At 44.0% G+C, this 27963-nt stretch overlaps 1 protein-coding gene across 13 annotated transcripts in view; it reads left to right on the forward strand.

The window, feature by feature from the left end:
• Nucleotides 1–27963, forward strand: part of ABHD13 (abhydrolase domain containing 13) — a 341021-nt gene that overhangs the window by 256385 nt on the left and 56673 nt on the right. Inside the window, exon 5 of one of the 13 annotated variants that reach the window (XM_033948424.1) lies at nt 14233–14313. The exons of the other annotated variants lie outside the window; for them this stretch is intronic. The gene's annotated coding sequence lies outside the window, so the exon portion shown is untranslated. The remainder of the gene's footprint in view (nt 1–14232; nt 14314–27963) is intronic. 13 annotated transcript variants of the gene reach the window in all.

Consider the following 27963-nt stretch of genomic DNA (forward strand, 5'->3'; position numbering starts at 1 on the left):
CCTCTCCGCTTCCTGCTAAGGCTCACCCGAATCCCTCAGATGCAATGCGCTATCCTTCTTAACGCCCACGCTCCCCGGAGAACCCACCAGGATCCGTCGAGAGGGACACTCCCTCCCCCACTGCTCGTGCTCAAGGCAGGAACGCCGCAGGGCAGCTACTCCACTCCTCCTCTGCTAGGGCTCACCAGGGTCCTTCAAGTGCAAGGCGTCTCAATCTCAAGCTCATGCATCCGCCACAATGGAGTTGCAGAGGCAGTTAAAGTTTAGCGGGGCAAGATGCTGACTTTCTCCTCATCGGTGTGGAGTCCAGGTAAACTCACGCACTAGTCAGCCATGCACATCCGTTTCCGGTCCTGACCTGAAAAATCAATTCAATATGCTGAATCAAATTGAAAACTTTTTTCCTGAATCTGGCAGCACTACTGACCATCATCGTGCTGGCCATCATCAGTATACCGGTCGGTTTTGTGAGTTAAGTTGATTTTTTTTTTAACTGTATCTTTAAAGTTTTAACTGATTTTTTTCATCTATCTTTAAAGCCAGTTTTGTAATGTCATGGGCGGGTTTTTATGCCTATGAGGTTTAGCCTGAACACCTTTCAATGTTCTCCCCAGAAATTTTTTCCAGCCGGGTGGCATGAAAAAATAGCCGGGCGGGGTGGGGATATTTGGTCGTGGGGAAAATTAAGGGCTCCTTTTACAAAGGTGCGTTAGGGCCTTAGCATGCAGAATAGCGTGCACTAAAATGCCCCGTGTGCTAGCCGCTACTGCATTCTCTTGATCAGGTGGTAGTTTTTCAGGTAGTGCACGTTAATTCGGTGCGTGCGCTAAAAACGCTAGCATACCTTTGTAAAATGAGCCCTAAATGTGCACTATTTTTATTAGTTAATTATTATTGTTTTCCAATGCTCAATATGACTTCCTTTTTTAAGGTCTGACATTTGTGCCAGAATATTTTTACTAAATTTGAGAAGTATCCAATTCTAGAAGTGAATAATTAGATATGCGCCCTCTTTCAAATGGTATAGAGGTTTAAAAAAGGGAAATGCGTTAATGAAGTCATTGGGTTCAATCTAGCCATTTATTTCTGCATGAATTTAAACAACTAAGAATAAACAGATAAATATAGCTCATCCAGTCATACAAGAAATGGCTCTACAGCACCTCTAATAATGTTTTGATTACTAGGTTCCTTCCTGAGGTCTCACTGAGGATATGAAATAGATGCAATCCCCACTTCCAGATCTCTTCCACATAATTTATGGAGAGGTGTTACTGAGCCTTGAAGGAGACCTGTGTGATTGCACTACAGCAAAATAATAAAGTAGCAGATTAAGATCAAAGTGAGAGCTAGGGCAAAACAGTTTAGGTAAAGATGCAGGTAATAATTAGCAATGTATTAAAAACATTTTATTTTTATTTGCTTTTAATGTCATTTGAAAGTTGCTTGATGTTAAATACAACTTTAATTTAATTCTTTATAGTGGGGTGTGTGGTAGTAGTGGGCTGGGGGGCAACGCCTAAGTCAACAGTAAAGTAAGAATAAGGTCATTAAATCCTGTGGGGTACCTAGTATATATGACAGCCAGTGCTGATCATTTTTTTAAACCCTTCTCTATATAAAAAAGATATTTTTAGTAATAATCTATGAGTCACACAACAAGGGTGCACCTAGGAAAAGGCAGCATCTTAAACACTGCAGTGAGCACTAGAACACCAACACACGCATTGTAAAACTAAAGCCAGATTCTGCACAGTCAATTGATCCTGTACAGTCATTGCTAACAGAAAGCCATGTCCTTTTTATACACACAGAACACAGATACACCCTCGCCCAATATGGAATAATCACAAACTAAAAATAGAAATATGTAGACAAAAGTTAAACTGAACCAAGAAACCAGACTGCATACAATGCAACACCATAGAAACAGTGTCACATGTCCCCTATTACTGTGCAAAATATAAAGAAAGTAGATGTAAATTTGAAAAAACTGATATAACAATCACCACTTTACAAATTAACAAATAGAAATAAAACAAATAATGAGAAATAAGAAATACCATTTTATTGGACTAATCCATTTTTCAATTAGCTTTCAGAGGCCAAATCTTTCTTCATGACTGTACAGTATACAACTGTTATGGTATCCTGTCCTGACCTGAAGAAAGGGGTTTAGTTCCAAAAAACTGCCTTATTTCCATTTCCTATGTATAAACTTTAATCAATAGTTACAATACTACTTGATTCTACGTAAAGCAACAAAAAAATTTTCTTCTACCTTTCGTCGTTTCTGCTTTAATCATCTTCTCTTTACTCTCTTCTTTCTATTCAGCATTTGTCCTCACGCCCTTCCATGCAACATCTATCATCTCTCTTTGCCCCTTCCACCCAGCCTCTGCCCTCTCACTCTCTACCCCTTGCATCCACTGTCCACCCTCTCTCTGACCCTTGAATCCACTGTCCACCCTCTCTCTGACCCTTCCATCCACTGTCCACCCTCTCTGCCCTTCCTTTCGTATGATAGTCCATCTCTGGTGTTTCCATCTAGGGTAAGAACATGTACAGGAAAAAGATCCTTAAGGAACAACTTTGTTTGATACCAAAGAGAGACCCAAGAAAAGTATAATTAGTCACTCGTGTCCCCCAAAACACCACAAAAAAAATGTATTTTGTGCATGACATTCATAGTGACAACACATAAACCTAGAGGACTGGGTAAAACGAGGATCTTGCAGGCCCCATGAACCGCGCGGATCTCTACCTCACATCCTTAAAAATTTGCTTACCTCAAGGGTGAGCAGGAACCGTGAGGTCTATGGGTGTTAAAATGCCCTGCAGACCCCATGCCACAGAGATGTGCGAGGTCTGTGTGATCCGGGCAATCCTTATTTTACCCAGTCCCAGAGCAATTTTTTAAGCTATTTACCCAGATGCTGTTTTCATATCATCACAACTGAGCCGATGGTTCTCCTCTCTCTGACGCTGCAAGAGTATAGTGACTGTTCTAAACAAGCAAAGTCTTGCAATACGAGTACATACAATATACATATGTCATATCATCACAACTGAGCCGATGGTTCTCCTCTCTCTGACACTGCAAGAGTGTAGTGATTGTTGTAAATAAGCAAGATCTTGGAATACAAGTATGTATAATATTTTGTATTAAAGTTTTTGGGTTATGGAATGAATCGTCTGAGTTTCCATTATTTCCTAAGGGGAAATTCGCTTTGATATACGAGTGGTTTGGATTACAAGCATGCTTCTGGAACACCTCTTAACCATTAAATTCAGGATCAAATTTTAGCATAAACTTTAGTCACTTGCAGCACTATTTACCTCACTCTTCCATATATTCTTCTGACTGGAAGTATTCTGGATCAGGAGAGCAGTCCTTCCCCCACTCTGTATCACTAGGTAAAAATTCATTCTCATTCATCTCCATACATTCATCTGTTTCACACACTACTTCCCCACTCACTATCTGTGAATCAGAGGGTTTTTTAGGGCTATCCTCCCATTCCCCTTCAGAGAAATATTCCTTTGTTCCTTCTAAGGTTTGAATTTTAAAGGCAAGTACAGTAAAACCTTGGTTTGCGAGCATAATTTGTTTCAGAAGCATGCTTGTAATCCAAACCACTCGTATATCAAAGCGAATTTCCCCTTAGGAAATAATGGAAACTCAGACGATTCATTCCATAACCCAAAAACTTTAATACAAAATATTATACATGCTTGTATTCCAAGATCTTGCTTATTTACAACAATCACTACATTCTTGCAGTGTCAGAGAGAGGAGAACCATCGGCTCAGTTGTGATGATATGACATATGTATATTGTATGTACTCGTATTGCAAGACTTTGCTTGTTTAGAACAGTCACTATACTCTTGCAGTGTCAGAGAGAGAAGAACCATCGGCTCAGTTGTAATGCATGCATACTGTATGTACTTGTATTGCAAGACATTGCTTGTATATCAAGTTAAAATTTAATAAAACGTTTTGCTTGTCTTGCAAAACACTTGCAAACCAAGTTATTTGCAATCCAAGGTTTTACTGTACTTATCTTCTGAGAAGTGTTCAGCTTGTCCTTTTCTACCAAAGCCCTTGGGGAAAATCCTGCTCTGTGTGGAGTCTGTCTGCCTACCAATAGTGAAAGCTGCGGACCTGGAAAGGTTGTGCGATGACTGCTTCTCCCTGCTCTGGCCAGCTGAGATCAATTTATTCACCTCTCCTGCTGATTTCTTCCCTGTACAGGTCTGAGACTTCCTGGGGCGGATGACTCCTCCCCTTTTCTCAGACTGCTCTGCTGGGGAAAGTGACTCACTCCTTCCTCCCGGCCTGGGAAAGGAATAATAGTGGCCAAGATTGGTTTTAGGAGCCCTCCCCACCTGAATTCCTGGTTGCAGTGTTTTAGTGTTCTCTCTCTTCCTAGGAACCTGCTTTGAAGTCCTGCTTCCCTCCTTTTCCCAAAGGTCTGTTTAAAGCTCAGGGTTGGTTTTTTTAACCGTGGCAGGTACCTGCCTACCACAATATGTAACATAGTAATTACAGCAGATAAAGACCATTCAGTCTGCACTATAATTACACGCATTACAATTTCATTATTAAATTAAAATGTCTTTTTTTTCTTTGTTATTTCTGGGCCATAAACCTTAGAAGTCCACCTGGTACTGTCCTTAGGTTCCAACTACTGGAGGGGAATCTCACTGCACCCTATCCAAAGCATCTCCTTTGCAGGATTCAGACCTTGAAAGTTTACCTATTCATATTCTAATTAGAGATCCTCTGTGTTCATCCTACACTTTTCTGAATTCCGTTATCGTTTTCCTCTCCGCTACCTCCCTTAGGAGGGCATTTCAGGCATCCACCATCCTCTCTGTGAAAAAGAATTTCCTAATGGTTACTCTTAAATCTACCACCTTTCAACCTCAATTTACAGTCATGTGAAAAAATTAGAACACCCCATGAAATGGGGCTTTGGCTCGACTACTCCAGGACTCTCCATTTCTTAGTTTTCAGGCAGTCCTTGGTGGATTTATTGGTATGTTTTGGGTCATTGTCATGTTGCAGGATCCAGTTCCAATTCTGTTTTAATTTTCTTACAGATGATCTCACATGTTCCTCAAGCACCCTCTGAAACACAATATAATTCATGGTAGATTCTATGATGGTGAGATGGCCAGGTCCTGCTGCAGCAAAGCATCCCCAAACCATGACACTTCCATCTCCATGCTTCACAGTTAGTATGAGGTTCTTTTCCTGGAAAGCTGTATTTGGTGTATGCCAAACATGTCCTTTTTTTCTAGTTCCAAATAAATCAATTTTAGACTCATCTGTCCATTGAACACTATTTCTGAAGTCCTGGGGTTTGTCTATGTTCTCTCTGGCAAACTTCAGTCTGGCCTTGATGTTTCTCTTAGAAAGCAAAGGTTTCCTCCTTGTACACCAACCATGCAAGTTAAATTTGTACAGTCTCTTTCTGATTGTATAAGCATGCACTTTCACATCAACAGTAGCAAGAGCCTGCTGTAGATCCTGTGATGACATTTTTGGAGACTTGCGGTCTGCTCTGGGGGTCAGCTTGCTTGGACGGCCAGATCTGGGCTTGTTGGCAGTTGTCTGGAAAGTCCTCCACTTGTACACTAATGGCTAAAGTCAGATTCTTTTAAGATCTTTTTAGATCCCTTACCAGACTTATAAGCTGCTACAATCTTCTTTCTGAAGGCCTCAGACAGCTCTTTTGATCTCACCATGGTGTTCACTCTCACCGCAGCATGACGAGCACACCAAACAAAATGTTTGAGGTTTAAGTAGGGCAAACCTCCTTCAAAAGCTGAGTAACAATGTTCTAACCATGTGCACCTGATGTGATACACTTGTGTGTGATTTGAGCCACTTTAAACTGGGAGAATATGTGGGGGTGTCCTAATTTATTCCTCAGAATATACATTTTTGTAGCTATCTTTTGTTTCATGATAAATAAAAAACGATTTGACATCGATATATGAACATTTCTTAAGAAAGAACTGAATATTTCATGGAATGTCCTAATTTTTTCACATGACTGTATGTCTAGTTTTACCAATTTTCCTTCTCTGGAAAAGATTTGGTCCTATATTAATACCTTTCAAATATTTAAATGTCTGTATCATATCACTCCTGTCCCCCAGAGTACATGTTGAGGTCTTCTAGTCTCTTTTCGAACTTGTTTTGGTGCAAACCCCCTACCATTTTTTGTCACTTTCCTCTGCACCACATTAAGTCGTCTTATATCCTTGGCCAGATATGGCCTCCAAAACTGAACACAATACCAAGTGGGGCTTTACCAATTACTTGTACAGGGGCATCAATACCACCTTTCTTCTGCTGGTTATGTCTCTCTCTCTATAGGCTAGCATCCTTCTGGCTACAGTCACTGCCTTGTCACACACTTTCATTGCCTTCAAATCCTCAGGCACTATCACCCCAAGGTCCCTCTCCCCATCCATGCATATCAGCCTCTCACCTCCCAGCACAAACATCTCCCTCGGATTTCTACTCTCCAAATGCATTACTTTGCACTTCTTTGCATTGAATTTTAGTTGCTAGACATTAGACTGTCGTTTCAACTTTTGCAGAAACTTTTTCATGTTTTCCACTACTTCTGGGGTATCCACTCTGTTGACAATCTTGATATCATCCGCAAAAAGACAAACCTTTCCTTCTAACCCTTTGGCAATATCGCTCACAGAATCAGCCTCAACACCGATTCTTGAGATACTCCACTACTCACCTTTCCTTCCTCTGAGCAAATTCTATTAACCACCACCCTTTGAAATTTGTCTGTCAACCAGTTTCTAATCCAGTTAACCACTTTGGGGGCCTAACTTCAGCTGGTCAAGTTTGTTTAAGAGCCTCTTATGAGGAACTATATCAAAGGCTTTGCTGAAATCTAAGTAAATTATATTAAAACACTTTCTCGATCTAATTCTCTGGTCACTTAGTCATAGAATTCAATCAGATTTGTTTGTCACTATTTACTTTTAGTAAAGCTGTGTTGTATCGGATCTTGTAACCCATTAGATTCTAGGAATTTCACTATCCTCCTTCAGCAGCACTTCCATTATTTTTCCAGTAACCGAAATGAGGCTTACTGGCTTGTAGTTTCCTGCTTCATCTCTTTGACCACTTTTATGAAGAGGAACTATATCTGCTTTTCTCCAGTGCCACAGAACCACTCCTATCTCCAGGGATTTATTGAACAAATCTTTAAGTGGAGATACCAGAACCTTTCTGGGCTCCCTCAATATCCTGGGATGGATCCCGTCTGGTCCCATAACTTTGTCCATTTTCACTTTTTCAAGTTCAAACAACACTTACTTCCATGAACGGTGTGGTATCTACTTCATTTCATGTGTAATTTTGCCTGCCAATCACAGTCCTTCTCCAGGATTTTCTTTCTTGAATACAGAACAGAAGTATTTGTTTAGCAAGTTTGCTTTTTCCTCATTTCTTTCCACATAGCGGTACATAGCTTCTTTCAGTCTCGCAATTCCATTTTTCGTCTTCCTGCTTCTACTAATATACCTGTGTCTCCGAGAGGCAAGTAGAGTTTGTGTGCTTAATGTCCTGTTACCTTGAAAGAACTGCGCTCCAGGCTTGATTACCATTTACCCATCATCATCACCCGCTGATTTAAAAGCAAGCGCCGGTAACGGCGCATAGCCGTTGGGGTGTGCCTGAAGGGGCATGACCTAAGGGACATGTCCCTTGGAGACATGAGGAGACTCAAGGAGGGTTTTGACTTATAATCATGGGAAAGCGTAAAGCTAAGTTATATAATAGTCAAACCCTTACCTTGAGGGTATCTGGTCCTATGGTTAAACATTTAATATCAGTAATTGAGAGTATGTAATTATCTAATGTCTCTTCACCAGAATTTGGCCCGTCCCTTAATATGGGAGGGAGACCAACTCCCCCCTCAAAATTAGTCTCTTCTCCCATTACTGATGTGGTTATGGGAAATAGGCTATACATACATTGGTGAAGGACAGTGGCGTACCAAGGGGGGGGCGGGGGGGGGGGGGGCGGTGCACCCCGGGTGCCAGCCCTAAGGGGGTGCTCCCGGCCTTGCCGTTCAGTCCCCCCCACCCCCGAAGGACCGCTCGCCCCACTGACCTTCCTGCACCACCTGTGAAGCAGCCCGCAGCAGGATCGCGAAGTCAGCGTCAGCGATCCCTGCGCTGCTTAGGCGCTGCTTCCTGCACCGTGATCCCGCCCCTCCTCTGACGTCAGAGGAGGGGCGGGACCGTGGCGCAGGAAGCAGCGCAGGGATCGCTGACGCTGACTTCGCGATCCTGCTGCGGCTGCTTCATAGGTGGTGCGGGGAGGCCAGGGGGGCGAGCGGTCCTTCAGGATGGGTCGGGGCATCAGGCCTTCAGGGTGGGGCGGGCGGGCAGGCAGGCAGGCTTTCAAGGGGGAGGGGGTGACAGGCAGGCAGGCAGGCCTTCAAGGGGGGACAGGCCTTCGGGGGGGGTGCAGACCTTCAGGGGGGGTGCAGGCCTTCAGGGGGGGTGTAGGCCTTTGGGGGGGGTGCAGACCTTCAAAGGGGTGCAGGCCTTCAAGGGGGGGGACAGGCCTTCAAGGGGGGAAAGGCAGGCAGGCCTTCAAGGGGGGGACAGGCCTAAAAGGGGGTGGGACAGGCCTTCAAGGGGGGGACAGGCCTTCAAGGGGGGTGCAGACCTTCAAGGGAGTGCAGGCCTTCAAGGGGGGGTGCAGGCCTTCAAGGGGGGGTGCAGGCCTTCAAGGGGGAGACAGGCCTTCAAGGGGGGGAAAGGCAGGCAGGCCTTCAAGGGGGGACAGGCCTACAAGGGGGAGTGCAGACCTTCAAGGGAGTGCAGGCCTTCAAGGGGGGGTGCAGGCCTTCAAGGGGGAGACAGGCCTTCAAGGGGGGGAAAGGCAGGCAGGCAGGCCTTCAAGGGGGGACAGGCCTACAGGGGGGGGACAGGCCTACAAGGGGTTGGGACAGGCCTTCAAGGGGGGGACAGGCCTTCGGGGGGGTGCAGACCTTCAAGGGAGTGCAGGCCTTTGGGGGAGGGTGCAGGCCTTCAAGGGGGTGCAGGCCTTCAAGGGGGGAAAAGGCCTTCAAGGGGGGGAAAGGCAGGCAGGCAGGCCTTCAAGGGGGGGGAGAAGCTACAAGGGGGTGGGACAGGCCTTCAAGTGGGGGACAGGCCTTCGGGGGGGGGTGCAGGCCTTCGGGGGGTGCAGACCTTCAAGGGGGGGACAGGCAGGCAGGCCTTCAAGGGGGGACAGGCCTACAAGGGGATGGGACAGGCCTTCAAGGGGGGATCAGGCCTTCAAGGGGGGACAGGCAGACCTTTAAGGGGGGACAGGCCTTTGGGGGGGACCATGATTTAGAAGTACACAGAGGGAAGGGGGTGTTCAAAGAGACGTGCGTATGCCAAACTTTGGGGGGGGGAAGAAATAATGGGTCTGAAAATAGAGGAGAGGGAGAGAGATGATGGACCATGGGATTTAGGGAGGGAAGGAACAGAAAGGGAGAGAAATTGGACACAAGGGATGGTGTGGAGGAGGGATAGAGATACTGGATAGGAGGGTAATTAGGAAAAGAAAGGGAGAGATGGTGGACTCTGGGGTGGTGGGGAAGGAGGGAGAGATGCCGGATGAAAGGGTATTTAAGAAAAGGTGGATCTGTGGAGGGAGATTGAACTAGGCCAGTTACTGGGCAGACTTGTACGGTCTGTGTCTGTGCATGGCCGTTTGGAGGAGGATGGGCAGGGGAGGGCTTCAATGGCTGGGAGGGTGTAGATGGGCTGGAGTAAGTCTTAACAGAGATTTCGGCAGTTGGAACCCAAGCACAGTACCGGGTAAAGCTTTGGATTCTCGCCCAGAAATAGCTAAGAAGAAAAAGAAATAAAAAATAAAAATAATTTAAATTGAATCAGATTGGGCAGACTGGATGGACCATTCGGGTCTTTATCTGCCGTCATCTACTATGTTACTATGTTACTATGGGAGATGAAAAAAAGGAAAGATACCAGACTTCCTGGGAAGGGAAGGGAAATGGAAAGGGAGGACAGAGTTGGCAGATGGATGGTTAGCATGCAGAAAGAAGGAGACCCTAGCAAGCAAGTTATCAGAAGAAAACCAGAGCTTTGGACCAACAAGATTTGAAATATAACCAGACAACAAAAGGTAGAAAAATTAATTTTATTTTCTGTTTTGTGATTATAATATGTCAGATTTGAAATGTGTATCCTGCCAGAGCTGGTGTTGGACTGCAAACGTGAGCTAGGATTTAACAGAGAGAGGAAAAGTCCTTTTTGTTTCTTTATTTTATTTACACCACAGCGCCAGTGTGGTTAGGAGAAGCCAAAGGGGGTGAAAAAGCTATAAAACCCACCAGGAGTTTTGAAAAAAATCACCCAACTGGGCAGGAAAATCGAATTGAAAAACCAATTCAATAGGGCTGAATCGAATCAAAAATTTTTTTCCTGTATCTGGCAGCATTAGTTTGCGCTACTGTCTTAGACTTTAGGACCTGGGATTGGGGAGAGATGGCATCCTCAGTACTTTATAATGCAAGTGAAACGAGGATTTGGTCAGACTTTTGAAGGGTCTGCAGAAAAAAAATATTGTATAGGCCGGGGACATGAGACAGCAGGAAATGGGAACTTTTCTTCCTTCTATTTTTGTGAATGGAAAGGCTGAGGATGTCAGAGAATTCAGTTAAAATATGTGCTTTATAAGAAAATATAATAATGTGTTTTATAAAGTTTATAGCATAGCTGGCCTACCCAGTGAGGTGTTCCTAGTGGTGATGGTGGCAGCGTGTCAATGTGTTGAGAGGAAGAGGTGGTCTGGGAAATTCTGCTGAGCGAACTCCGGGCCCATTTCCACCCCCCAGTTAGTCCACTCTACTCAACTGGTTCACACAGTGAGTGGGTCTTTGGGTGTTGTTTTGGGATCTCTTCCAGTGGTTTATCTCCTTCTGGTCCAAGGAAGGAAACTTTGTTATCCTTAGCATTGACCTACAGAATATGTTTGTAACAGCGCTGCTTGTGTGGCATTAGGCTATGTAGTGATCGAAAGAAAAAAACAGACCTTTACACATTTTTGCACTATATGGTGGGTGTATGAGGAGATTCACATTTCCTGCACAGCTAAGTCCATGTGAAGTTACCTTGTGCTGTATTTGATATCTAGCAAGGTCTCTGTTTGAAAGGAAAGATCTAAACTTAAAAATGAAGTGGCCAGAAGTTATGGTAAAAGCAGATAGTGTAGCTGGTTTTAAGAAAGATTTGGACAAATTCCTGGAGGAAAAGTCTATAATCTGTTATTAAGACATGGGGGAAGTGTCTGCTTGCCCTGGATCGGTAGCATGGAATGTTGCTACTCTTTGGGTTTTGACCAGGTACTAGTGACCTGGATTGGCTACCATGAGAATGGGCTACTGGGCATGATGGACCATTGGTCTGACCCAGTTAGGCTATTCTTATGTTATGTTCTCATCTGTAGGGGCCTTTGTTTTCACTTATTTTAATGTATTTTTTTTCTGGGAACTTATCAGTGTTTTTTATAATGGGAACAAAAATGGAAGAGAATTAATGTGTGTGGGATGAGGGGGTAACTAATTTCTTCAGCTAAATAATTCAATCCACTTCAAACAGACATAGGAGAACTCACGCACCATTCACACACCCTCCAACCAAAAACGTCAAAAGAAAAAAACTGTTCGACAACCTCCTAGCCATTCGAGCTGCAACACTCGACCCCCAACTCTACAACCAATTGACATCGACCACAGACTGCAAAACCTTCAAAAAGAAATAAAAACCCTTCTATTCAAAAAACACATAAAACCGAACTAACACAATCAGAACTGTCCCAAGCATCACCTGCAACTACTCCATATGTACTTCTGATGTCATGACAATTCAGACATAATTTATGTTATGTTTGGAATATAAGAAAATTTTCACTGCCTGTTTCTATTCTGACCATTTATTCCGTTTCATGGTCATTACAAAAAATATTTTTTTACATGGGGGGGTGTCAAAAAATGATGGGCCCCGGGTGCCACATACCCTAGGTACGCCACTGGTGAAGGAGCCAAGTGATTCATTCCACAAACAGTAGTTTCTAGAGGATTACCTATACCTGAATCTGTTTCTTTGATGGAATTACAGCCTGGAGCTACAGCTAAATTTATGGATTCTGAAATATCTTTAAAATAAATTTGGTCTATTGTTTCTAGAACTGAAACTATGTTGAAGGATAATGTATCCCAATTGTGCTCCTTTACCAAAGCAGCAGCTAAGAAATAACAGAGTTAGACTTTAAATCAAATAAATTAAAGAATTATACTAGTGGTTTGGAAATACAGATTAAGAATTTGAAAGTCTCCAGTCAATCTGCTATTAAAGATAGTTTACTAATTCATAGGAAATGTGAGATGATAGCAAATCAATTTAGGTCAAAAAACTTACATTTTCCTATGACACATTTGTTATATTCTGAAGTATTATTGAGACAATATTTTTCTGATATCCTGAAACTTCCAAATGCTGGAGAAATTACTATTTCTAGAATATATGTCCTTAAAAATGAAAATGGTGGGAGCGGCCCTGATACCCCCAGTCTTACAGCATTTTTGGAAGATTCACAGGATAATATTTCTAAAAGAGCTGCATTAATGGTGACTTTCTTACCTGATCTAGATAAAAGTTTGATGATGAAAACATATTTTTGTAATAAAGATCTTAGGGCTCCTTTTACTAAGCTGCGCTAGCAGTTTTAGCGCGCGCTGCATTGCCGCACGTGCTAGACGCTAACGCTAGCATTGAGCTGGCATTAGTTCTTGGCACATAGCATGGGGTTAGAGCGCGCGGCAACGTAGCACGCGCTAAAAACACTAGTGCACTTTAGTAAAAGGAGCCCTTCGTTTCTATGGTAAAAAAAATTCAACTCTTTCCTGATATGGCTCGTTTCACCCATCAGAGACGTAAGGCCTTTTTAGCCCTGAAATCTCAGCTAATTTTAAAAGATGGAACTTTCTATTTGAAATTTACTTGTAAGTGTTTAGTTACTTTTGAAGGCAAGAGCTATATATTTTTTGAACCTGATCAATTAGAGAGACTTCTCTGTGAAAATTAGAAGATTTAAGGTTTATTTGATTAAAAAATTGCCTTATTCGTTTTCTGTAGCATGAGATGGAAGGATAATATCAGAGGTTGGAAAACATATAAACACTAATATCAGGATTATATTATCCTATATATTTCCTTTAATTTTTCTCTCCATACCTCATGATGTGGACTTTTTCATAATATGAATGTGGAAATATTTTTTGGCTTTTTGTATTTGTGTTTCCTGATTTACCTGATCATATGTTTAAAAATATTGTTTTAAATAATAATAAAAAAATTGTCTCCCTTTTTTTATTTCTAGCCATTTATTCTGCCTGCACTTTTGCCAGACATATCTCTCTATTGGCTTCTTTCATTTTCATCCGGTATTCCATTTTGTGCTCCTCTTCTTGAGTTTTTTTTTATATTTCACGAACAACAACTCTTTTGCCTTTATTTTCTCCGCCACTAGTGTGGAGACCTATCTTGGTTTCTTTTTTCTCTTATTTTATTTATTTTCCTCACTTAAGGTCGGTAGCCATTTTTATTACTCCTTTCAACTTGGACCACTGTTTTTCCACTTCCCTTATATTCTCCCATCCTGTTAGCTCTTTCTTCAGATACTCCTCCATTTTACTAATGTCCACAAGTTTGAAATCCAGAACTTTGAGTTTTGTGTAGCCACCCTTCACTTTAGTTGTTATGTCCGACCAAACTAAACTGTTTAATATCCGAGTGAGTACCCATCTGGGCTGTAGTGTTCATCAGAGACACTTTCCCCATTTGTGAGCACCAGATCCAGTATCGCTTTTTCTTTTGTCTGTTCTTCACTATTTGTCTGAGCAGAGCAGAGAAGAGCACATGAACACAGCCATTTAGGTGTTGAAGTCATAAACTACCCAAATCACATTTGAGCCTGTCACCTGCCATCATTTTATCTTTGACGAATTAAACATGATAATACCATAAAAGAATATATTTTTTTTAAATTCGGTCAAGGAAGATGGACAGTCCTTAAGAAACAGAAAAGCATGAATCTAAGATGGCTGCAGGTACATTTATGCTATGTGTTGCTATTCGCTTCCTTTGTTTTTCCTTCAAGTTATGCCTGCCAGCAGTCACAACTCCTACAATTGGCCCTGTGGATGTTTTTGCGAGGAAGACTGGGAGTATAGTTGAATTGGTGAGTAGCCCGTTTGAGATGCATGGCCTAGGACAGGAATCAGTGGCATTTAATCAAAGAACCCTTCCCTCACAACTGCAAAGTAGCAGTTTATTTATTTATTTAGATTTCTGTCCTGTTCTCCTGGGAACTCAGAACGGGTTATAATTGACATTCACAGCAAAGTTACAGGACAAAAAAAATGATAGGCTTTCGAAGAAAAGGCAGGTAGAGAGAGAAGGGGAGGGGGAGCAAGGAAAGGGAGGAGGGCAGAGATTGGGGAGCAGTAGGGTAGCAAGGCATTAGAGCACAGGTGTCAAACTCAAAGCCCGCGGGCCAAATCTGGCCCATCTGGTCATTTTATGCAGTTCGCAGTCCGGTGCCCCCAGTGTTATCCTGTGGCAGGCTCCCTCCTCCTCACAGCTGCAGTGTGCACCAAGCCGCATGCAGCGGCTCCTTGTGCGTCCCGCGCCTCATCCAGAAGCATTCCTTCTGACGTTGCAATTTCACTTAGATCAGGCTAGCATATGTTGGGTATGTCTAAATACTAAACATATCAATACCCAGTTATGCTAGTATCCAATCAAGAAAAGTTAGTGTCTGTGTTCTTTTATAAGATTTTTGGTTTTATTTTGTAGAAGATAAATCATTAAATGGATAACAGGTCTGACATTTAAATACAGTAGAACCCTGGTTAACTGGCATTCAACTGTCCGGCACTCTCAACCAACCAGCAAAAAAAATACAACCCCCCCTTTTCCCCCCTGAGGCCACCAACGCTGCTACCCAACACTCCAAACCCCTCTCCCCCAACACCACTGACACTACTATCCTCCACAAGAGCATGTCAGCATTGTTGATAGTACAAATACAGCTGGTCTATGTAATATATGTAGTTTCTAACCTGCAAAGATGATCTTGCAGTTAGAATTGTAGAAACCTAATGCTAGGATTACTTCATGGAAAGATAAAGAACATTGAAGTTTGTTAGACTATTTGTCATCAACTTATGTAGCTTATGTAGGAACAGTGAACATTCACCTAAGTCGAGAACAACACTCTAAGTGAAACATTCACATGAAGCTGAAGTAGTTATTATTATTATTATTATTATTAGGTTCTTATATCCCGCCATACCCAAAGAGTTCTAGGCGGTTTACATTCGTTACATTAGGATCCGGTCTGAACCCGGATTTACAAAAATTTTTATCGGAATTGCAGGTAGCGCGGAAGGAGGCACAGGTTTATCGTAGTTGGGTTAGAGGATAAAATGGAGGGAGTGGGAAACCAGAAGAGGGGGGGAGAGGGAGGTGGGGGTGGGGGGGGGTTGGAGTGTATGCGGGGAGTAAGGACTAAGGATCTTGTTCGCGGAAGAGGTGTGTTTTGAGAAGTTTTCTGAAGTCTAGGTAGGTCGGGGCCTCTAGCATCATTTGGGCTAGCCAAGGGTTCAGCTTGGCCGCCTGGAAGGCGAAGGTTTTGCCGATGAATCTTTTGAGCTGGCATGATTTTATGGAGGGGAAGGTAAACAACTGGATTCTGCGGGATTTCTTGTTGGTGCAATACATATTGAAATGTGGGGAGAGGTATTTTGGTGAGAGACCAAATACTGTCTTGTAACAGATGCAGGCGAACTTGAAGAGGACTCGGGATTCGAAGGGTAGCCAGTGCAGTTGGTGGTAGAAGGGGGTGATGTGTTCCCATTTGTTCAGGCCGAAAATGAGGCGGACAGCTGTGTTTTGAATCAGTTTTAGTCTTCTGGTGACAGAAGAATCTTCTTAGCAGGTCAATGGTTAATTAGAATGTAGAGGGATCTGCGTGGAATTGCACAGGACAGTAAGTTAATATCTAGCATAATCTTCATGACACAACCATTTTTCTGCAGTTGGCCCTGGCGTGGCATGCCCTCATGAGTGGGCATGCAGGAATGCTATTCCATGCATAATATTTCGTGATATCAATAGTTGTGTGTAAGTTATATATCTAGCACATATGCTGGTGTGGGTATATTTTCCAAGGGATCCTGGCTTATAACCTTAAAGGTGATCACTTTTACCTAAGAGAAGTAAAATGTCAAAAAGGTGTACCATTTCTTTTGATGATCACAAAGGACTGAAAACATATTTCTGCAAATATCTTGATTGAAAATCTGTTGAATGCAATTACAACTTCAATGTATATTCATTCAATGCATATACTGAAATAAAAACTGAAAGCAGTTTTGTGTAAATGCAAACTGATGTGCTGATGTAAATAAGAACATAAGAATTGCCGCTGCTGGGTCAGACCAGTGGTCCATCGTGCCCAGCAGTCTGCTCACGTGGCTGCCCTCTGGTCAAAGACTAGCGCCCTAACTGAGAAAAGCCCTACCTTCGTACGTTCCAGTTCAGCAAGAACTTGTCTAACTTTGTCTTGAATCCCTGGAGGGTGTTCTCACCTATGACAAACTCCAGAAGAGCATTCCAGTTTATACCACTCTCTGGGTGAAGAAGAACTTCCTTATGTTCATATGGAATCTATCCCCTTTCATTTTAGAGAGTGCCCTCTCGTTCTCCCTACCTTGGAGAGGGAGAACAACCTGTCCTTATCTACCAAGTCTATTCCCTTCAGTACCTTGAATGTTTCGATCATGTCCTGTTGTGGGCCCCGCTGTTTAGGGGCCTACACTCAATGAGAGACCTTACACTTGATATACTGCTCTTGAATATAAGATATTTTATTAGTCAATCAGTAACAGCTTACAAGAATGAACCTGCCAGCATATAGAATAACAGAGTATACGATCATCAGGCCTGAGATCTAGTGTCTGTTCTGCTTACATGATCAGAAAAGCTACTTTTATACAATTCTTGGTAGTCAAAGGCCACGTTGGCACAAGTCATATGATTAGTTTTTATTGGTTACTTACACACATTGTTACACTTATTAGTTCATTAATTGGTTTACAATATTTGTGTCATACTATTGTGTCATACTATACCGAACTGTCCATCTCCCACAAACACGTGACCATCCTGGGAGATTTCAATTTCCCAGACTACCCCAACACCTCAGGACAAAGAGACAGCTTCCTCTCCTCCCTCACCGACCTGGGATTTCATCAAGCTATAACCACCCCTACACACTCAGCAGGCAACATCTTAGACTTAATCTTTACCCTCAGAGGCCCACAGCAGAGCACTAACAAACAATCTACACCACCACACCTGTCCCATGGTCAGACCACCACCTCATTGAATTCCAACTCCCACTCGAAACTACCCTAGCCCCGCGTAAAGACCCTAACCCTCCCACCCTACGCCAACTCCCTAACTCAGTCAGCCCTCCAGCCATGGCTGCAGGCATTCACACCCTGAATGAGACCTGCACCCAACATCCCCACTCCATCTACCTAGTAGCCTCCACGTGGCACTCCAACATCCAATCCCTCTATAACAGCCTTGCCCAGACAAAAACAACTCGAATAGCCACCAATAAAACACCTGCTCCCTGGTACACCAGTGACCTCCAATCCATAAAACAATCTCTGAGGAAAGCAGAAAGGAATTGGATCAAACACCCAAATTCAGAAACCAAAGCCCACTGGAAAAGCACATCCATCACCTACAAAGCTGCCATCCTAGAAGCGAAGAAAGCCTACTACTCTCGCCTCCTACAATTAGCCCCTGCTAGATCCAAACAACTATTCACCCTCACAAACCAACTTTTCACCAGCGCCCAAGGAAAAAGCCACACCAACCAAACAGAACTTGTTAGTGAGACTCTCTCGAAGTTCTTCCAGTCCAAAGTACAAACCATCTGCAATAATCTTGACACCAACACCAACCCCACTCCTGCACACCCCCAGCCTAACCCATATATCCCATCCTCTACCACTCTCCCCCAATTTGATATGGCCACCCATGCCAAGGTTCTCGAAACCTTGAGAGAACTCAAACCCTCCAACACCATCCTCGATCCCTGCCCATCCAGCCTCCTGCTGTCCACGGAAGACGCCATGGCAGAATCCATCCTCCCCATCATTAACACCTCCCTCTCCACAGGGACAGTTCCCCTCAGCTGGAAATCAGCTATTATCAAACCCACTCTCAAAAAACCCACCCTTGACCCTAACGAACCTAGCAACTATCGCCCGGTCTCCAACCTCCCATTTGTCTCCAAACTCCTAGAATGAATTGTGCTCCGCCGACTACACCCTTTCATAGAAGAACAAGCTGCTCTATCACCTGCTCAATCCGGCTTCCAAACAGGCCACAGCACAGAGTCAGTACTCCTAGATATCATCGATGGTCAATACTCGACAAAGGCAGCGTTGCCCTACTAGTCCTACTTGACCTCAGTGCTGCCTTTGACACGGTCGACCACCACCTCCTCATATCCAGACTCTATGACCTTGGAATCAAGGACTCTGCCCTCCAATGGTTCACCTCGTTCCTCCACCAAAGGACCCAAACTGTCCTACTAGGGAAGCACAAATCTAACCCCAAGCCTATCAAATATGGCGTTCCCCAAGGCGCCCTTCTATCCCCCCCTCCTATTCAACCTCTACATCAGACCTGTCATTGATATAGCGCAAAAGTACATTAAAATCCACTCCTATGCTGATGACATCCAGCTGCTCCTCCCACTAGGTGAAAACCGATCATCCCAAATTGCTGACCTCCAACACTGCCTTTCTGACATGAAAACCTGGATGACAAACAACAAACTACAATTGAACGCCTCTAAGACTGAACTCTTATGGATCAGTATGGATCAGGAAGAAAAACACCAAATACACACGCCCAACACTATCATGGGACTCCACTCTACTAACGGCAACAGATCAAGTACGCAGCCTAGGAGTAACCTTAGACGGACACCTATCCCTATACACCCACATATCCCAAGTAGTCTCTACCTCCTTCTACTACCTCCGCCAACTGAGAAGGATCAAACCCTACATCTCCACACCTGACCTAGCCCAACTCCTCTACACATATGTCCTCTCCAAAATGGATTACTGCAACTCCCTATTTAATAGAATAACCAAAAAAATCTCAAGCGCCTCCAACAGGTCCAAAATGCAGCTATCCGCCTCCTACACACCCTCAACTACCATGATCCCATCTCCCCAGCATTCCGTGCTGAACACTGGCTCCCAATTAGCCAACGCTGTGCATTCAAGGCCCTGGCAATAGCACACAAAAGAATTTATGCCTCCACCCCCTCCTACATAAAATCCAAGCTACCCATCTACATCCCCACCCGCACCCTCCGCTCAGAAACGGAGATACGCCTATGCATTCCCCCCGGAAGGTCCCTCCTCTCAGAAACCGCCCGCAAACGCTCCTACAGCCACTTCATTCCCCAACTCTGGAACCAACTCTGGAACCCCTCAACTCAGACTACAGAACTCACTAATGACATTCCGGAAAATGGTAAAGACCCTCCTTTTCAACTAAAGGTCACCCTCAGTCTACACCCAACCCCTTAAACCCCACCTCTACCCTTCTTTCTCTATTCTAATCTTCTGCCTAAATTTCTGTATAGTCCACTCAGCCTATACTCAAATAACTTATATCTAAACTAAACTACTTATATTTAAACTGCTGTTCTTAATTTGCTATATAGTCCCTGTATTTACACTGCTGCACAGTCTCGTATGTCCAAGTATTTAAATCTACTGTATAATCTTGTATGTCCAATTCACTCCATTGTGAATGTTTACTTGTAAACCGTTCTGAGCTATTGGGAGGACGGGATAAAAATCTAAATAAATAAATAAAATCACTACCTTTTCCCGCAAATGTCATTTTAACCATCATGGTCAGCGATTTCTAGTCAAAGGCCAGTAAGTATCCACCCCTTACAGGATGTTTCTTGCAAATAATGTATTTTTATATTTTTGGTCAGGACATGTCCAAATCCTTTTATTATTTCATGGCAGATGTGGTGCCAGTTGCCATGTGAAAGGATAAGTTTTGCTTGACTTGCTTATCTTAGCATAAGTTTCGCTTCACTTGCTGTTCTCAGCAAGTTATTTTCTAACAAGCATATATTGTGCAAAAACTGACAGCTATAGCCAGGGTATTTTTAAATCATTTTTAGGCCTACAATATGGCCTAGGGATTTCAGAGGTTCTTCACCTTTGGTTTCCTTACCTAAAGGGCTTGAGATCTTCACCTGTATCAAAACAAGGACTTGCTCTCCTCATCCTCTATCAGTCCCTTCTCAATCTCCTCTGTTCGAGGGAGAAGAGGCACAGTTTCTCTAATCTTTTGCTTTACGGCAACTCCTCCAACCCTTTAACCATCTTAGTCGCTCTTCTCTGGACCCTTTTGAGTACTACCGTGTCCTTCTTCATGTACGGTGACGAGTGCTGGACACAGTACTCCAGGTGAGGGCACACTATAGCCCGGACAGCGGCATGATAATCTTCTCCGATCTGTTCGTAATCCCCTTCTTTATCATTTTTAGCATTCTGTTTGCCCTTTTTGCTGCCACCGCACATTGCGCAGACAGTTTCAGCGACTTGTTGATCAGAACTCCCAAGTCTCTTTCCTGGGAGGACTCTCCAAGTACCGCCCCGGACATCCTCTAATTGTGCATGAGATTTTTGTTACCCACATGCATCACTTTACACTTATCCACGTTGAACCTCATTTGCAATGTCGATGCCCATTCCTTGAGCCTGATTATGTCACATTGCAGATCATCGCAATCCCCCTGTGTCTTCATTACTCTGAACAACTTATCGTCCGCAAATTTAATCACCTCATTTGTCGAACCAATGTCCAGATCGTTTATAAAGATGTTGAAGAGCATGGGTCGAAGCACCAAGCCCTGCAGCACCCCATGGTGATGCTTCTCCAGTCCGAGTATTGTCCATTTACCCCCACTCTCTGTTTCCTATGCTTCAGCCAGTTTTTAATCCACATGAATATTTTACCCTCGATTTCAAGGCTCACAATTTTCCGAAGTAGTCATTCATGTGGAACCTTGTCAAACGCCTTCTGAAAATCCAGATATATAATGTTGACCAGGTCGCCCTTGCCTATCTGCCTGTTTACTCCCTCAAAGAAGTGTAGCAAGTTTGTCAAATACGATCTGCCTTTGCTAAAACCGTGCTGACTGGTCCTCATCAGCCCATGTCTGTCAAGGTGATCAATGATGCGGTCCTTTACCAGCACCTCTACCATCTTTCCCGGTACTGAGGTCAGACTCACCGGTCTAAAGTTTCCCGGATCTCCTCTCAAACTTTTCTTGAAGATCAGCATAACATTCACCACCTTACAGTCTTCCGGAATCTTTCCCGATTTGATCGACAGATTGGCTATTAGTTGAAGCAGTTCAGTTATGGTCCCTTTCAGTTCCTTGATGACCCTCGGATGGATAACATTCGGTTCTGGGGATTTATCGCTCTTAAGCCTATCAACCTGCCTTCACACCTCCTCTAGACTGACCGTCAGTCTTGTCAGCTGTCCTTCTTTGTTTCCAGCATATAGCCTGATGGGTTCCAGTATGCTGTGTAAATCTTCTTCGGTAAATAGAGACGCAAAAAATGTGTTGAGTTTGTCGGCGATTGCTTTGTCCTCCTTTAGCACTCCCTTTATTCCACGGTCATCCAACTGTCCCACTGCTTCCTTCGTGGGTCGTTTCCCCTTGATATATCGAAAGAATGGTTTGAAGTTTTTCGCATCCTTGGCTATTTTTTCCTCGTAGTCTCTTTTGGCCCTTTTTACCGCCTTATGGCACCTGCGTTGATGTTGTTTATGCTTGTTCCAGTTTTCGTCTGTTTTTGACCTTTTCCATTCCTTAAACGAAGATTTCTTGTCTCTGATTGATTCCTTCACCTCTACAATGAGCTACGCCAGTTCTTTGTTCTTTTTCCTCTTGGATCCCTTGTTGATACGTGGTATATATAGGTTTTGCGCCTCGGTGACTGTGTCTTTAAAAAGGGACCAAGCTTGCTCTAGCATTTTTACCATGCTTATCCTCTTCTTATAATCTTCTTCCCTACCATGAGTCTTATCCCTTTGTAATTCCCTTTTCAGAAGTTCAGTGCCGTGGCTGTCGTTTTGGACCGATGTTTCTCCCTTGCATCCAGATCAAAGCGGATCATATTGTGATCGCTGTTTCCCAGCATCCCTTCGACTGCTACATCTTGTGCTGGTCCTCACAGGCCATTTAGGATTAAGTCCAGAATTGCATTTCCTCTAGTATTTTCCTTGACAAGTTGTTCCAGAAAACAATCGCCTACAGCATCCAATCACCTAACGCAGCCAGAGGTGCCTAGGTTCCAGTCTATTCCCGGATAGTTGAAATGCACTATATAAACTGTGTATTTCTTCAATGAATACACATAAATGAAAATATTCCATTGGAGAAATCTATCCCAGTGTAAACGCATCATTTTCTGCAAACAATTCAGTGAGGAGTGGCCTAGTGGTAGAGCATTCTTTAGCTGAAGTCCCATTATAAATAAACAACTGTGAGTAGTCACAGAATGTTGTATGCACTGCAAATCAGGTATAGCTACTCGCTTTTCTTCACTAACACTGGTCATCAAAAAAAGTTTTCTTTCTACTGAGAACTTAAGAAATGTTCTTAGTTAATTTAGGGGGTCTTTTACTAAGGCGCGCTAGCTGATTTAGCTCGCTAGCCAATTTAGCATGCTCTAAATGCTAACGCGTCCATATAATTTAATTCAATAACAAGGTCTATACTTTAATGTCGACAAAGGAGGGAGCCATACTAAGGAAGACTTTGACCACCGCCTCTGTTGTTATTCCTATGGACATATGCGGTCATTAGTTGTCTCAGCCTTTTTTTCCTGCAGTTTCATTACTACTGTATCCAATAATGGGTGGGGGGAGGATGGGTTTATTTTTTCAAATTATATGAAATTATTATGTTATAATGAAGGGAGGGTGGGAGGGAGGATTTATATATCATGTTTCAATATATGTGTGATAAAAAGTGATATTAAAGTTTGTATGATTGTATTGTATTATGAAACACTTGTAAGTATAAAAATAAATAAAGATTAGAAGATCAATAATGGGCTATAACAGGGCTGGGCAAGGCAGAGCAATAAACAGTCAAAAAGAAAACTCCCTGAGTTTGAAAAAGCCTAAGTAGGCATTATTGATCAAAGAGGGATGAAAAGTTACATGGTAACATGTGAGCTACCTGTGGACTAAAAAAAGGGAGGGTAAGCCCCTGTTGTCCAATTGAAAGAATAGAAAAAAACATCCTAGAAAGGATGTAGTGGCCTTCTCTTCCCCTACAGCCATTCCCAAACCTCCAGCATGTGTAAAATGAGCAAGAATGTAGGGGAAAAATTTGAGGGTAATGGATGCCTGTTAAGCACAGGCTAACATTGATGATATAGTGGAAAGCATGATTGAAAAAAACACCCAGCTGATCCTGCCATGTAGCAAAAGCAGTGGAAGGATTTGAAGTGGCAGGAAAAGTAACTTACAGACTCTACACCCCTGTTATATCCCGCCGTATCATGCTTGGATTATAGCAAATCAACAGGAAAAAGTGCCACCTTACAGGCTCGACACCCCATGGTGGAATCCTGGAATCATAACTGAAAGAAACATAGGCAGCCATTGCTAATCAACTGATGGCTACAGACATAGAAGAAGCTCTGGACATCATCCACAAGTATTGTAAGCAGATCAAGGAATGGACTGGTTCGACTGTGTGCTGAAGATGTGAAGTGAAAAAAAGGTGGGTTTTGTTTTTTTAGGGGATTCTAACAACAGACTCCACCCATGTTAGATTCCACAGCATAGACCTTTTAAAGCAGAGGCTGTCAGACATCTGCTAAGGTAGCTCAGCAAAACAAGGTAGAGGAATCTAACTTTACATCCATGCTAGATTCCCCACCATAGTATGAATGTCTAGATAAGTAAGAAGACAAAAGTCCGATTTGGATGAAAATCAGTCTCGGTGATTATAGCCCAGGGGTGTGCAACTCCGGTCCTCAAGGGCTGGAATCTAATCGGGTTTTCAGAATTTCCCCAATGAATATGCATTGAAAGCAGTGAATGCAAATAGATCTCATGCATATTCATTGGGGAAATCCTGAAAATCCGACTGAATTCCGGCCCTTGAGGACCGGAGTTGCACACCCCTGGGCTATAATCACTGAGACTGATTTTCATCCAAATTGGACTTTTGTCTTCTTACTTATCTAGACATTCGTACTATGGTGGGGAATCTAGCATGGACGGGACCACCTGTGCCAACCGACAAGCTAGAATAGCAGTGAAAAGCTTCATGTCCTGGTTAAGTAACGAAATAGGCCGATAAGAGCCCACCAGCTCAGGGTCCTTATCCGGTTTAGGAAGAAACCACCTCATGGGCATGATTCTGCTCAGGGAGCAACTGATCGGTGGTCTGCATATCCACGTACATAGCACACAGAGCAGGCCCCACATGGGGGTCGAAGGATGTTGTAAAACTCAGGCCCCATACTGTCAGGACCCACGGCTTTGGCAAGTTTCAGGTTGCCAATAGCCGTGGAAATCTCCGCACAGGAAATCGGGGCATTCAGCAGGCCCCGATGAGTCTTTGCGAGCAGAGGGAGATCCAAGTCCTGGAAAAACTGATCCCGAGCCGCGATATCATAGGCACCCGGTCCATACAGCTCACTGTAAAAACACACAAATTGTGTCTGAATAACTTTATTTTCCGTGTGCAACATGGTGGGGTCCTCCCGAATGCGCGATTTCCACGTGGCCCGCCGGGATGGTCAAACTAAGTTCGCTAAGAGTTTCACTGCCCGATTTCCCCATTTATAAAGCTGAAACTTGTAGACATCAATGTGAGTCAAGTCTTTTGCACAAGCTAAGATATGATTGACGGGCCTCCTCCGAACTATGTTGCAAATGGTAATATTTACTTTCCCTCATCTATTTCGCCAACGACGTAAGCTCGGCATCACGCTGTTTGCGTTTGTGGATTGTGAAGGCTATAATGCTACCCGAAGGTATGCCTTTGCCGCCTCCCAAAACACTGCATCAGAGACGTCATCCCCCCTCATTGTTCTGTTTGTACGTGGTCCACTCCTCGATAAGATAGGTATAAAAGGTTTTGTCCAGATACAAGAAGGGGTTGAAGTACCAGATACGCCACAGCACAGTATCCTCAGGGGCCTCCCAGCTAGACCCCCCAAGGACAATCCCAAAAACCCCAATCACTCGGAAGGAAATCCCCCCACCCCCACCCCTCCCCATGCACACCGCACATAAACCAGACATCCCCACATACATACCACAGTTTCACTCAGCAACCCTCCCACTACTCCCCATCCCAACCACCCCCGAAACCCCAGAACAGAGCCCCTCATCCCTCCCACCACTACCACCTATAAAGAAACAAAAGAACCACACCTCCCACCCCCACTTGCAAGAGAAGAAACATATCTACTCACCCAGCAATCTCCCCAACAGGTCAATTTATACAGGATAAACTTAGTCCAGTAAGACATGTAGAAGAGGGTAATGTCCAAACAACAAAAGATCCAAGGGTCCCCCAGCACAGAACAGGAGGGGAATACCATGCAGGCAAGAAAAGCAACAGTAAATGGGAAACCAAGAATAGAACGAAGGAGCAAAACAAAAAGACAGTCCAACAGTCAAAAAGAGCATAGGCTCGGTAGTAGCAGCCAAGCAAGCAGGATACCCCCAAGGAGGGCAGCAACAACCCCGATCATCAGGGAAGATAGCAGATGGCACGGCAAACACCAAGTCCAAGCCACCCCTCCTCAGGTGCCCGGGGTACGAGCAGGAACAATAGCCAGCAGGGCGAACCCCCAAACCCCTTGCTCAGCCACAAGGAAAGACCAGTTCAGCTAGTTCCAAGGGTCCTCTAGCCCGATGAGCCAGAGAGCCGGGGCCGGAGCCAGGGTACGTACATAGGCCTTCAGGTCTTCCAGGGTATCGTACATCTTCAGGCCGCCGGTCTTCATAAGGCGCACCCTAGCCAGGAACTGGACCACAAACTGGAGGCCCTGATTGCACAGCTCTGAGCAGTAAGGCGCCAAAGTGCACCATTTTGCAGCAATCTTCACAGAGTAATCATTAAACAAAAGAAGTTTATTCCCGCCATGCTCCAGGTGGCCCTTCCTACGATAGAGCGCCATCAGCTGAGCCTTGTCGGCAAAATTGAGGAGCCGGGCGATGACGGAGCGAGGGCGGCTATCTCCGTCTTTGCAAGGTCCCAGCCTGTGTACTCGCTCCACGAGGATCTTCGTGCCCGGAGGCGTGAAACCCACGGCCTCCGGGAGCCACTGCTCCACCAGGCCTCGCAACTCATCTTCGCGGATGGTCTCAGCAAGCCCCACCAGCCGGATGTTATTTCGGTGACCTCTGTTCTCCTGGTCCTCAAGGCGGGCATGCAAGGTAGAACAGCGTGCCTCCACCGCCCGGAGCTGCACCTCCATGGATTCAGATTGATCCTCCTGCGCTGCAATTCGGGTCTCCGCCATCTGTAAACGGATATCATTGACCGTGGCCTACAGCTTAGTGAGGCGTTTATCAATGGCCGCAGAGATGTTCTTCGTAAGCTCCTGGACCGCGTCTTCCTGTAGTAAAACTTTCGATGGGGAGGAAGGTGCAGATGCCATCTTAGATGTCCCGTGCGTTTTCTGGGCCCTGGCAGGTCGTGGGGTCTTTATTGGCATAACTCATCCCAACACACACGGATCAGAGCGCCGGTAGTCTCACTGCACTCCCAGAATGATACGCATTGGCCAGGTATGAAAAGGGAGCGGGGGCAGGCAATATAAAGATAAATAAACGAAAAATAGACATGAGGGGAGCGGAGCTGTAACAAGGAGCCGCCACGTAGCTCTGCGTCATCACGTGACCCCCCAATTCCAACTTAATATATAGTCCATAATGAGGAGAACAAGGAAAGACAAAGAGAAAAAAAACCTTTCAGGAAAAAGGGCAATTAGAAATAAATGAATATTATTAAAGAATAGAGCAGTTAACATCGACTACTTTAATTATCAGACATGAGTTACCCTGAACTTTCTTAATTAACATCAGAGTAAAGGAGAACAGCACAGTACAAGCTAAAGATATCACCTTATACTGTATATGAAATTGTAGGTATAGCCAATGTAGATGCTTTAATATAGGTGTCACATGTTGGTATTGAGCCAGACCACCAGTCATCCATTCTGCAGCATTCTGAATCACCTATAAGGCCAGTAATACTGGACAGATTTTTCCAAAAGTTTTTCTTCCTTAAAACAAACTGGTGACTATGATAGACCCCTTCAAACTAAACACAAATATAATTTCTCACTGACTGTATCACGTAAGAATTTTGAGAAACATGATAGTATTTTAATTAACTATAACATGTTTTAATGCACAAAATTTCTGATATGCTGTGGCTAAAAGTGTTTTCCTGCTGATTTTCATTTGTACTCAATGTCCGATGCATCTTGTTGCAGTGTCCAACAGTAAGCCAGCCAGCATTGATGGATTCCAGTTGCCCTGATATCTTTTTTACATAGTAGCAATGTCCTGGTGAAACCTTTTGCCATGTTCATCGCTGACTGCACCAAGATTTGCGGGGAAGAACATAAGAATTGCCATACTAGGACAGACCGGAGGTCCATCAAGCCCAGTATCCTGTTTACAACAGTGGCCAACCCAGGTC

This window comes from Geotrypetes seraphini, chromosome 6 (genome assembly GCF_902459505.1).
Source record: "Geotrypetes seraphini chromosome 6, aGeoSer1.1, whole genome shotgun sequence".
NCBI classification, from domain to species: Eukaryota; Metazoa; Chordata; class Amphibia; order Gymnophiona; family Dermophiidae; genus Geotrypetes; species Geotrypetes seraphini.